Source organism: Oncorhynchus keta, chromosome 28 (genome assembly GCF_023373465.1).
Source record: "Oncorhynchus keta strain PuntledgeMale-10-30-2019 chromosome 28, Oket_V2, whole genome shotgun sequence".
Taxonomy (NCBI): domain Eukaryota; kingdom Metazoa; phylum Chordata; class Actinopteri; order Salmoniformes; family Salmonidae; genus Oncorhynchus; species Oncorhynchus keta.
In genome coordinates, this window is record NC_068448.1 from 38,159,970 (window position 1) to 38,172,381 (window position 12,412).

Below are 12,412 nucleotides of genomic sequence, written 5' to 3' on the forward strand. Positions count from 1 at the left end.
CTACGTGGTGAAAATATTGTCTGAGACAAGAAATTATAGTAAATAGTCTTTGTGCGGGACACTTAACTATTATAATAAGCATAGTACTCTTTTAAATACTTAAGATTAAAGCTGCAATATGTCACTTTTTGGGCAACCCGACCAAATTCACACAGAAATGTGAGTTATAGATCTGTCATCATTGAAAGAAAGTCTAAGAAGATCTGTTTTATTTCTATGCTTCTCTGTGTTTCGTTTTTGAAACTTTTACTTTCGGTTTTGTACACCACCTTCAAACAGTTGAAAATAAAATATTTTTGTTATGGAAAAGATATTTCACAGCGGGTTTAGATGGTACAATGATTCTCTACGCTATACGTGCTTGTTTTGTCACAACCTGAAATGAAGTGAACTATTAGAATTTTAGCAACCAGGAAATTACGGAGCTATTTCTGCAGGGCAGCTTCATCTTCTTGATGTACTAACCATAATATTCATGTGGCATTTTAAATTGTTCAATTAGCAGCAAAAGACTGTACAATACTTTGCAATCTGCCTGAGCCTTGATGAATAAATACTGCAACTAGGACGTGTGTTTTACCATCCATCAAATAAACCCTTCATTTATTCATGTGTAAGTAGGGCAACAGAACTAGAAAAAAATTGCCTTTTATTAGAAAAACAGATACAGTTGAAAAAAGTACCTCCATTGAGAACATAATGTATTATATAAACATCACTGACCAAATATACTGTATAATGAACAAACAAAAAAAATCATAGTGCTACTGATATACACAGATACATCAATATTCCTATAGCATTGTGTGTGATCAAACTACAAAGCCCTGAAAGAACAGTAGCCTTTACAGAAACCACTGATGAATCTTCAGCCTACTGCTGGTTCTCAATCTCAACAGTGTGATACATCATGGCATTGAACTAGTGAGTGACTGGTTCTTAAGTGTTTACCAAACAAACGAATACAGCAAGACCCCGGTAAACAAAGCAGCATTCTTCCAATCATGATGGAGTGGGACAATCATCCTGGCCCCACACTAAGCTACTCTGTGTCCATTAAGTCTTCACCCACACCAGCCCATACCAGGTAAGATGGCCCACCCGTGAGCTAAGGGTTCTTTTTGAACCAGGCTATTGTCTTCTGTTCAGTCCAGAACTTCCGTCAAATGAGATCACTGAATGAGGTGGTAGAATACCCTGCAGGCGAAGACCAGCCAGTGGCTGGCCCAGCTCAACTCTGACCACTTCTGAATGCTGTGGTTGGCCACATAACCCTGAGGAGGAAGAGGACGACAATGGTGACTAAATTTGTAGAAGTAATACATTCATGCAGTTCATGTAGACCACTGTTAATTATTATGTTCTCCATTAACTTGGCCCCAGGCAGCAGTAGCAGTTCTTTGGTGTGTCTTACCTCCTCTGGAGCCAAGTTTTCTATGTCAGTGTCAAACAGGGAGCCCAGGTATGTCAGATGGAAAATGGCCATGGCACTGAAGGCACTGAAGGTCATGTTGATCCCACACTTCACCAGGGCGGTGTTCTGAATCCCCAACTTTCTCCATGCTATGTGCACTAGCTAGCTCACTCCCCCCACTTGGACCAATTTAATATAAGTGATAAGATGGCCCCGAAGAACATGGCTGACGTCTTACATTCTCCAAATCAATTGTGCAATTTTGTTATTTTTTTGTGTTTTCAGTAACTTATTTTTTAAACTTGTGTACATAATGTTGCTGCTACCGTCTCTTATGACCGAAAATAACTTCTGGACATCAGAAAAGTGATTACTCATCGCAGACTGGAAGAAAACGTTTTCTTTAACAAGTCTGACAAGAAGGATATCCTGCTTTCAATGGAGCAGGCCCAGATCCACGCCTTCGGGGTGAAGAAAAGACGCCGGAAAAGGGGACGCAGATCGGGGATCCTTCTGAGAATCCGGACGCAAGCGAGTAAACTCCCAATGCCTTCCATTCTCCTTGCTAACGTGCAATCGTTAGAAAATAAAATTGATGACCTATTAAGATTATCCTGCCAACGGGACATTAAACCGTAACATCTTATGTTTCACCGAGACGTGGCTGAACAAAGAAACTGACAATATAGAGCTGGCAGATTTTTCAATGCACCCCCGGCAGAACAGAGACGCTACCTCTGGTAAGACGAGGGGTAGGGGTGTCTGTCTTTATGTCAATAACAGCTGGTGTGCAATGTCTAATATGAAAGAAGTCAAGGTATTGCTCGCCTGAGGTAGAGTACTTTATGATAAGCTGTCGACCACACAATCTACCAAGAGAGTTCTCACCTGTATTACTCGTAGCCGTCTATTTACCACCACAAAGCAAAGCGGGCACTAAGACCGCTCTCAACCAACTCTAAGGCCATAAGCAAAGAAGAAAATTACTACAACGGGAAACCCAGACGCGAGCTGCCCAGTAATGCGAGCCTACCAGACAAGCTAAATGTCTTTTATGCTTGCTTCGAGGCAAGCAACACTGAAGCATGCACAAGAGCACTTGCTGTTCTGGATGACTGTATGATCACGCTCTCATTAGCCAATGTGAACAAAACCTTTAAACAGGTCAACATTCACAAAGCCGCTGGGCCAAACGGATTACCAGGATGGGTACTCAAAGCATGCGCGGACCAACTGTCAAGTGTCTTCACTGACATTTTCAACCTCTCCCTGACAGAGTCTGTAATACCTACATGTTTCAAGCAGCCCACCATAGTCCCTGTGCCCAAGGATGCGAAGGTAACCTGCCTAAATGATTACCGCCCCATGGCACTCATGTCGGTAGCCATGAAGTGTTTTGAAAGGATGATCATGGCTCACATCAACAGCATCCTCTCGGAAACTCTAGAACCACTCCAATTCGCATACTGCCCAAACAGATCCACAGATGACGCAATCTCAATCGCACTCCATACCGACCTTTCTCATCAGCCATGCTGATCCTTAACACTGGAGCCCCTCAGGGGTGTGTACTTATTCCCCTCCTGTATTCCCTGTTCACCCACGACTACGTGGCCAAACACGACTCCAAAGTCCTGGATGTGACAAACACGACTTTGTTGGTGTCCACATCACCAACAAATTATCATGATCCAAACATACCAAGACAGTCGTGAAGAGCGTACGACAAAACCTTTTACCTATGCATAGTCACTTTGCCCCCACCTACATGTACAGATTACCTCAACTAGCCTGTACCCCTGCACACTGACTCCGTACCGGTGCCCCCTTATTATAGCCTCGTTATTGTTATTCTGATTATATTACTTTTTATTATAGCCTACTTGGTAAATATTTTTTTCTTCTTGTACTGCACTGTTGGTTAAGGGCTTGTAAGTAAGCAAGCATTGTATATAGCGCATGTGGCAAATAAAGTTTGATTTGAATATGCAATTAACAATAGGGTCTCTTATGGAATGCACGGTCAAAATATGAAATATAAACATGGGTGTTAAACAGTCCTGGATGTGACAAGCATGTACCTTCTGGTGCTGATGGCAGCAATTGGTGGGACACTGTTTGGACAGGATACAGGCACTAAAAATGACTGCCAGCCTCTCCCTCAGTACTGACAGAAGATGGAAAGACAACTAAGGTGATGCCAATGCAAAACCAGTGAGCAGGTGAATGTGAAAAGCAGATAGAAGTAACTTTACCATGTTCCACATAAGTGATGAAGAGACAGCAGCACTGCCCCAAGATGGAAACTCATGCCCTAGAAGAAACTAAATGTCAGATTGGCTTCACAACAGAGGAAGCAACTCAACCAACACTTCACTTTGGCCTCAGCCAGAGGGATCAGGCAGGGACATTTTCAAAATCATACTAAAAACATAGAGCAGTATTCAAGTGCGATGGTGACCTTTGAGTCATCACGTAAGATGAATTCACTGAGTTGATTCTTCACTTCTACTTCCGGGTTGGAGCGAGCGGTCGCATCGCACACCCGCTCCGCAGGTTGTATAACTTTTTCATTACATTCCATTATAGTACAACGGTTGATTTGTCTAATCTTAGCAATTTCTTCTTAGCTAGCTACATAGCCGTCCTTGTATCAGAGATAATTGCATAATTATCGTGGTTCGTCGCCCTAACGTAGCCTTCACTGCTATTCGCCCAGCAGCTAGCATACGCTAGCAAACGCTAGCAAACGCCCACAGATTAGCATCACTGTAGTGCTGTTCACTCAACTGAACGACTTGATTAGTTTAGTGTTAGCTAGCTACATAGCTGTCTTTGTTTCCAAGATAATTGTGTAGTTAGAGTGTGTAGTCTTGGAGTGATTATCTTAATTTACCGAGGTTCGCTAGCCAGCTATTTGTCGTCCTTAACGTAGGAGACTCTGCTAGCTAGCCAACAGCTAGCCAACGTCTGCTGAATAGTATTCAACAACCCGGTCGCATTCACAGGTAGTATCACATCTTCATTTCATTTCATTACAGTACAACGGTTTGATTTGTTTGATCGTAGCTAGCTACATAGCTAGCTACATAGCTGTCCTTGTATCAAAGATAATTGTGTAGTCTAGAGCGATTTTCTAGGTTAGCTAGCCAGCTATTGTCGTTCTTTTAACGCAACGTAACGTAAACAACACTGCTAGCTAGCCAGCTAGCCCCCGATTAGTAGCACTGTAGAAACTAGTACACTCAACGGAACGACTTGATTAGTGTAGTGTCAACAACGCAGCTACTGCCAGCTAGCCTACTTCAGCAGTACTGTATCATTTTAATCATTTTAGTCACTAAGATTCTTGCTACGTAAGCTTAACTTTCTGAACATTCGAGACGTGTAGTCCACTTGTCATTCCAATCTCCTTGCATTAGCGTAGCCTCTTCTGTAGCCTGTCAACTATGTGTCTGTCTATCCCTGTTCTCTCCTCTCTGCACAGACCATACAAACGCTCCCACACCGCGTGGCCGCGGCCACCTAATCTGGTGGTCCCAGCGCGTACGACCCACGTGGAGTTCCAGGTCTCCGGTAGCCTCTGGAACTGCCGATCTGCGGCCAACAAGGCAGAGTTCATCTCAGCCTATGCCTCCCTCCAGTCCCTCGACTTCTTGGCAATGACGGAAACATGGATCACCACAGATAACACTGCTACTCCTACTGCTCTCTCCTCGTCCGCCCACGTGTTCTCACACACCCGAGAGCTTCTGGTCAGCGGGGTGGTGGCACCGGATCCTCATCTCTCCCAAGTGGTCTTTCTCTCTTTCTCCCCTTACCCATCTGTCTATCGCCTCCTTTGAATTTCATGCTGTCACAGTTACCAGCCCTTTCAAGCTTAACATCCTTATCATTTATCGCCCTCCAGGTTCCCTTGGAGAGTTCATCAATGAGCTTGATGCCTTGATAAGCTCCTTTCCTGAGGATGGCTCACCTCTCACAGTTCTGGGCGACTTTAACCTCCCCACGTCTACCTTTGACTCACTCCTCTCTGCCTCCTTCTTTCCACTCCTCTCCTCTTTTGACCTCACCCTCTCACCTTCCCCCCCTACTCACAAGGCAGGCAATACGCTTGACCTCATCTTTACTAGATGCTGTTCTTCCACTAACCTCATTGCAACTCCCCTCCAAGTCTCCGACCACTACCTTGTATCCTTTTCCCTCTCGCTCTCATCCAACACTTCCCACACTGCCCCTACTCGGATGGTATCGCGCCGTCCCAACCTTCGCTCTCTCTCCCCCGCTACTCTCTCCTCTTCCATCCTATCATCTCTTCCCTCTGCTCAAACCTTCTCCAACCTATCTCCTGATTCTGCCTCCTCAACCCTCCTCTCCTCCCTTTCTGCATCATTTGACTCTCTATGTCCCCTATCCTCCAGGCCGGCTCGGTCCTCCCCTCCCCGCTCCGTGGCTCGACGACTCATTGCGAGCTCACAGAACAGGGCTCCGGGCAGCCGAGCGGAAATGGAGGAAAACTCGCCTCCCTGCGGACCTGGCATCCTTTCACTCCCTCCTTTCTACATTTTCCTCCTCTGTCTCTGCTGCTAAAGCCACTTTCTACCATTCTAAATTCCAAGCATCTGCCTCTAACCCTAGGAAGCTCTTTGCCACCTTCTCCTCCCTCCTGAATCCCCCCTCCTCCCTCTCTGCAGATGACTTCGTCAACCATTTTGAAAAGAAGGTCGACGACATCCGATCCTCGTTTGCTAAGTCAAACGACACCGCTGGTTCTGCTCACACTGCCCTACCCTATGCTCTGACCTCTTTCTCCCTCTCTCTCCAGATGAAATCTCGCGTCTTGTGACGGCCGGCCGCCCAACAACCTGCCCGCTTGACCCTATCCCCTCCTCTCTTCTCCAGACCATTTCCGGAGACCTTCTCCCTTACCTCACCTCGCTCATCAACTCATCCCTGACCGCTGGCTACGTCCCTTCCGTCTTCAAGAGAGCGAGAGTTGCACCCCTTCTGAAAAAACCTACACTCGATCCCTCCGACGTCAACAACTACAGACCAGTATCCCTTCTCTCTTTTCTCTCCAAAACTCTTGAGCGTGCCGTCCTTGGCCAGCTCTACCGCTATCTCTCTCAGAATGACCTTCTTGATCCAAATCAGTCAGGTTTCAAGACTAGTCATTCAACTGAGACTGCTCTTCTCTGTATCACGGAGGCGCTCCGCACTGCTAAAGCTAACTCTCTCTCCTCTGCTCTCATCCTTCTAGACCTATCGGCTGCCTTCGATACTGTGAACCATCAGATCCTCCTCTCCACCCTCTCCGAGTTGGGCATCTCCGGCGCGGCCCACGCTTGGATTGCGTCCTACCTGACAGGTCGCTCCTACCAGGTGGCGTGGCGAGAATCTGTCTCCTCACCACGCGCTCTCACCACTGGTGTCCCCCAGGGCTCTGTTCTAGGCCCTCTCTTATTCTCGCTATACACCAAGTCACTTGGCTCTGTCATAACCTCACATGGTCTCTCCTATCATTGCTATGCAGACGACACACAATTAATCTTCTCCTTTCCCCCTTCTGATGACCAGGTGGCGAATCGCATCTCTGCATGTCTGGCAGACATATCAGTGTGGATGACGGATCACCACCTCAAGCTGAACCTCAGCAAGACGGAGCTCCTCTTCCTCCCGGGGAAGGACTGCCCGTTCCATGATCTCGCCATCACGGTTGACAACTCCATTGTGTCCTCCTCCCAGAGCGCTAAGAACCTTGGCGTGATCCTGGACAACACCCTGTCGTTCTCAACTAACATCAAGGCGGTGTCCCGTTCCTGTAGGTTCATGCTCTACAACATCCGCAGAGTACGACCCTGCCTCACACAGGAAGCGGCGCAGGTCCTAATCCAGGCACTTGTCATCTCCCGTCTTGATTACTGCAACTCGCTGTTGGCTGGGCTCCCTGCCTGTGCCATTAAACCCCTACAACTCATCCAGAACGCCGCAGCCCGTCTGGTGTTCAACCTTCCCAAGTTCTCTCACGTCACCCCGCTCCTCCGCTCTCTCCACTGGCTTCCAGTTGAAGCTCGCATCCGCTACAAGACCATGGTGCTTGCCTACGGAGCTGTGAGGGGAACGGCACCTCAGTACCTCCAGGCTCTGATCAGGCCCTACACCCAAACAAGGGCACTGCGTTCATCCACCTCTGGCCTGCTCGCCTCCCTACCACTGAGGAAGTACAGTTCCCGCTCAGCCCAGTCAAAACTGTTCGCTGCTCTGGCCCCCCAATGGTGGAACAAACTCTCTCACGACGCCAGGACAGCGGAGTCAATCACCACCTTCCGGAGACACCTGAAACCCCACCTCTTCAAGGAATACCTAGGATAGGGTAAGTAATCCTTCTCACCCCCCCCCCCTAAAGATTTAGATGCACTATTGTAAAGTGGCTGTTCCACTGGATGTCTTAAGGTTTACGCACCAATTTGTAAGTCGCTCTGGATAAGAGCGTCTGCTAAATGACTTAAATGTAAATGTAAATGTTGATTGACTCATACTCACGTGTAGCAAGGCACTGGCTATGTAAGTCACAATGATGGAAGGAAATGTCCAAGTTTCAACGCATTTTTTAAAACATCTGCATAACAAAATGGGGGAAAGACACAGTAAACATTTTAATATCGCAAAAACATTCTAACTTGGTTTGGTTAAACAAAGCCTATAGTTTTAACATTTCTATCTAATCTAGAGGTCGACCAATTAAATCGGCATGGTCAATTAATTTGGGACGATTTCAAGTTTTCAAAACAATCGGTAATGGGCATTTTTGGACGCCGATTTTGGCCGATTACATTGCACTCCACGAGGAGATTGCATGGCAGGCTGACCACCTGTTACGTGAGTGCAGCAAGGAGCCAAGGTAAGTTGCTAGCTAGCATTAAACTTAACATAATCACTAGTTAACTACATATGGTTGATGATATTACTAGTTTAACTAGCTTGTTCTGCGTTGCAAATACTCAATACGGTGCCTGTTAATTTATCATCGAATCACAGCCTACTTCGCCAAACGGGTGATGATTTACCAAGCGCATTTGTGAAAACATCACTGTCGTTGCACCAATGTACCTAACCATAAACATCAATGCCTTTCTTAAAATCAATACACAAGTATATATTTTTAAACCTGCATATTTACTTAAAATAAATTCATGTTAGCAGGCAATATTAACTAGGGAAATTGTGTCACCTTTCTTGCGTTCTGTGCAAGCATAGTCAGGGTATATGCCGCCTGGCTCATTGCAATCTGTGTGAAGACCATTTCTTCCTAACAAAGACCGTAATAAAATTTGCCAGAATTTTACATGATTGTTACATAACATTGAAGGTTGTGCAATGTAACAGCAATATTTAGACTTATGGATGCCACCCGTTAGATAAAATATGGAACGGTTCCGTATTTCACTGAAAGAATAAACGTTTTGTTTTTGAAATGATAGTTTCCGTATTTTACCATATTAATGACCTAAGGCTCGTATTTCTGTGTGTTTATTATATTATAATTAAGTCCATGATTTGATATTTTATAGAGCAGTCTGACTGAGCGGTGGTAGGCAGCAGCAGGCTCGTAAGCATTCATTCAAACAGCACTTTCCTGCATTTGCCAGCAGCTCTTCGCAATGCTTGAAGCACAGTGCTGTTTATGATTTCAAGCCTATTGTCACATTCTGACCATAGCTCTTTTGTGTTTTCTTTGTTTTAGTGTTGGTCAGGATGTGAGCTGAGTGGGCATTCTATGTTGTGTGTCTAGTTTTCCCGTTTCTATGTTTGGCCTGATATGGTTCTCAATCAGAGGCAGGTGTTAGTCATTGTCTCTGATTGGGAACAATATTTAGGTAGCCTGTTTTGTGTTGGGTTTTGTGGGTGGTTGTCTTCTGTCTTCGTGTGTCTGCACCAGACAGAACTGTTTTGGTTTTTCACATTTGTTGTTTTGTATTTTGTAGTGTTCACGTTTATCTTCTTTATTAAACATGATGAACACTAACCACGCTGTGCTTTGGGCCTCTCCTTCGTCCACAGAAGAAAGCCGTTACACCTATCACCTCCCGAGATTAGGCTGGAAATATTATAGTGCCTATAAGAACATTCAATAGTCAAAGGTATATGAAATACAAATGGTATAGAGAGAAATAGTCATTATAGGAATACAACCTAAAACTTCTTAACTTAATATTGAAGACTCATGTTAAAAGGAACCACCAGCTTTCATATGTTCTCAAGTTCTGAGCAAAGAACTTAAGCGTTAGCTTTTTTACATGGCACATATTGCACTTTTACTTCTCCAACACTGTTTTTGCATTATTTAAACCAAATTGATAATGTTTCATTATTTATTTGAGACCAAATTGATCTTTATTTATGTATTATATTAAGTTAAATTAAAAGTGTTCATTCAGTATTGTTGTAATTGTCATTATCACACACACACATACAAATAAAAATCGTCCGATTAATCGTATCGATTTTTTGGGGTCCTCCAATGACATGTATCGGCGTTGAAAAGTAAATCGGTCGACCTCTAATCTGTTTATTATAAATTGAGTTGTAATGATGCTTACATATGTTGAGCCAGCGAGACATGGGATGTTCCAGGAGGTCACCACTAGCACCATGGACCTGGGCAACTCCACATTGAGAGGCTTAACCACTTTCAGATCCCTAAAGACACATTTTGTGCATGAGTCTATGCACATGCAAACACGCATTATTTTCACATTACTTAAACTAATATTACAATAGGCACATACACATTGCGTTACTATCCAATCACAACATTGCAATTAGAAACATACACTTAGTTAAAAGGGCAAATTGATAATATACTGACTGAACCATAGATTTTATGTATTGAACTCACCATTTAACATTGTCCTTGTCTTCAGTAAAACCTACTCCTGCTAGCACAGTTGTACTTTCTCTAAGGTGGCCAACAAAGTAGTTCCTGAAGTGGAAGGATATAGCATTCTCATAGGCGTGGAGCCACCTGCACACAGGGGAAAAACAGACAAGATAGCTCTAAGATACTGTTTATGCACTGACGCCATTTTGAAGTGTGATCTACTAGGCTAGGACTTAACTACTGCTACTACCAGTGTTTGTCTAAAGAACTTTCTTCGTCACGATAACCCTTATCTTGCTTTTGTGCCTCTTGGAAGCAGAGAAAGTAAAATCAAATGGAAATCACGAACAAAGTTGTTCTACATTCACATGTCGAAACAGCCCTGACAGAGATGGCATGACCAAGGAATCGCTCAGTGAAATGTGCACTCACGTGCTCAGTCCTCCGCCCCCGTGGATTGGAATGAAGTAGTGGAAGAGGTATGGGGCAATGCAGTTGGATATCACCAAGCACACCTGGCATTTGACCCAGCTCACTGAAAACGTTTGGAGCCAGGCCAAAGTCTAGGGGACAGAAAGACCATGTAAAAAATGACAGATTTTAGCAGCCATTTTGACTTAAGCAGCTATATTGATTTAAATATAGTGAAAAGTGGTGTCAACTTTTTGCACAAGTGCAAACAATTTGTAAATATGGACCAATATGTTATAAGCCTATATGCGAAACGTAAACTATCCAGGCATCTAGTTAGCTTTCTTTCAGCAAGTTCACTGAGAACTCATTTCTTTGCCTCTTCAGCTGTGGCTTACCAGCTTGTGCCTCTCAATGGCCTCTTTGTAGCCTGAGTAGCTGACCCAGGGCCCAAAGATGACAGTGCCCGCAAAGAGAATGTAGCCTGTGAACTCCAGAGAATTGGAAACAGCAAGCACGGTGCCTCTATCCAGGTCAAAGGTCAGAGAAATGCCCTTCATGGCCCACACCATCTGAGAACCTGGGGAATTGCGGATGACAGGCAAAGCATGCACAGTGGTTCCATCAGTAAGGCCTCGAATGCAATACTACAGGAGGATGTCTGTGGCTGAAACTATAAAATCATACTTGTCTCACACTGCCTTGCCATCCAATCGTTCAATATTGTTCAATGTATTAAATGATGTGTTATCAAATGTAATGCTTCATAGAAATTCAGGAAAATAAAGTTCAGACTTTGTGACAAATATGGTCTTTGCAGGACATTTATCTCTAATTTTATGCCAGGTCACTGTGTTAATCATATGCAGCTCCCTGTAAGAAAACAATATGAGAAAACAGTTAAGTGGAGGATGGTGCCAGCACCAATGCCTATCATAGAGCATTAACTATAGATGGAGTTAATTATTCATTACCCCATGAGTAGATAGATGAGGATGGTGGCAGAGAGGAAGATTCTTTGGCTGCTGAAGTGGCGGTTGAGGAACAAGGCAGAGTAGCAGAGCAGACTGAGCAGTAACACCCACACCATGGACTGCTCAAAGAACAGGTAGAGGGCATATACAGTGCCTTGCGAAAGTATTCGGCCCCCTTGAACTTTACGACCTTTTGCCACATTTCAGGCTTCAAACATAAAGATATAAAACTGTATTTTTTGTGAAGAATCAACAACAAGTGGGACACAATCATGAAGTGGAATGACATTTATTGGATATTTCAAACTTTTTTAACAAATCAAAAACTGAAAAATTGGGAGTGCAAATCAAGATCAAGATCTTCAAGGAGAGCGGTTCAATTGTTGTGAAGAAGGCTTCAGGGCGCCCAAGAAAGTCCAGCAAGCGCCAGGACCGTCTCCCAAAGTTAATTCAGCTGCGGGATCGGGGCACCACCAGTACAGAGCTTGCTCAGGAATGGCAGCAGGCATGTGTGAGTGCATCTGCACACAGTGAGGTGAAGACTTTGAGGATGGCCTGGTGTCAAGAAGGGCAGCAAAGAAGTCACTTCTCTCCAGGAAAAACATCAGGGACAGACTGATATTCTGAAAAAGGTACAGGGATTGGACTGCTGAGGACTGGGGTAAAGTAATTTTCTCTGATGAATCCCCTTTCCAATTGTTTGGGGCATCCGAATAAAAACTTGTCCGGAGA

The 12,412-nt window shown here is 44.5% G+C and overlaps 1 pseudogene; it reads right to left on the bottom strand.

Annotated features, from left to right (window-relative positions):
* Positions 1–632: 632 nt before the first annotated feature.
* Positions 633–11,796, bottom strand: LOC118360427 (protein-serine O-palmitoleoyltransferase porcupine-like; annotated as a pseudogene).
* Positions 11,797–12,412: the final 616 nt, after the last annotated feature.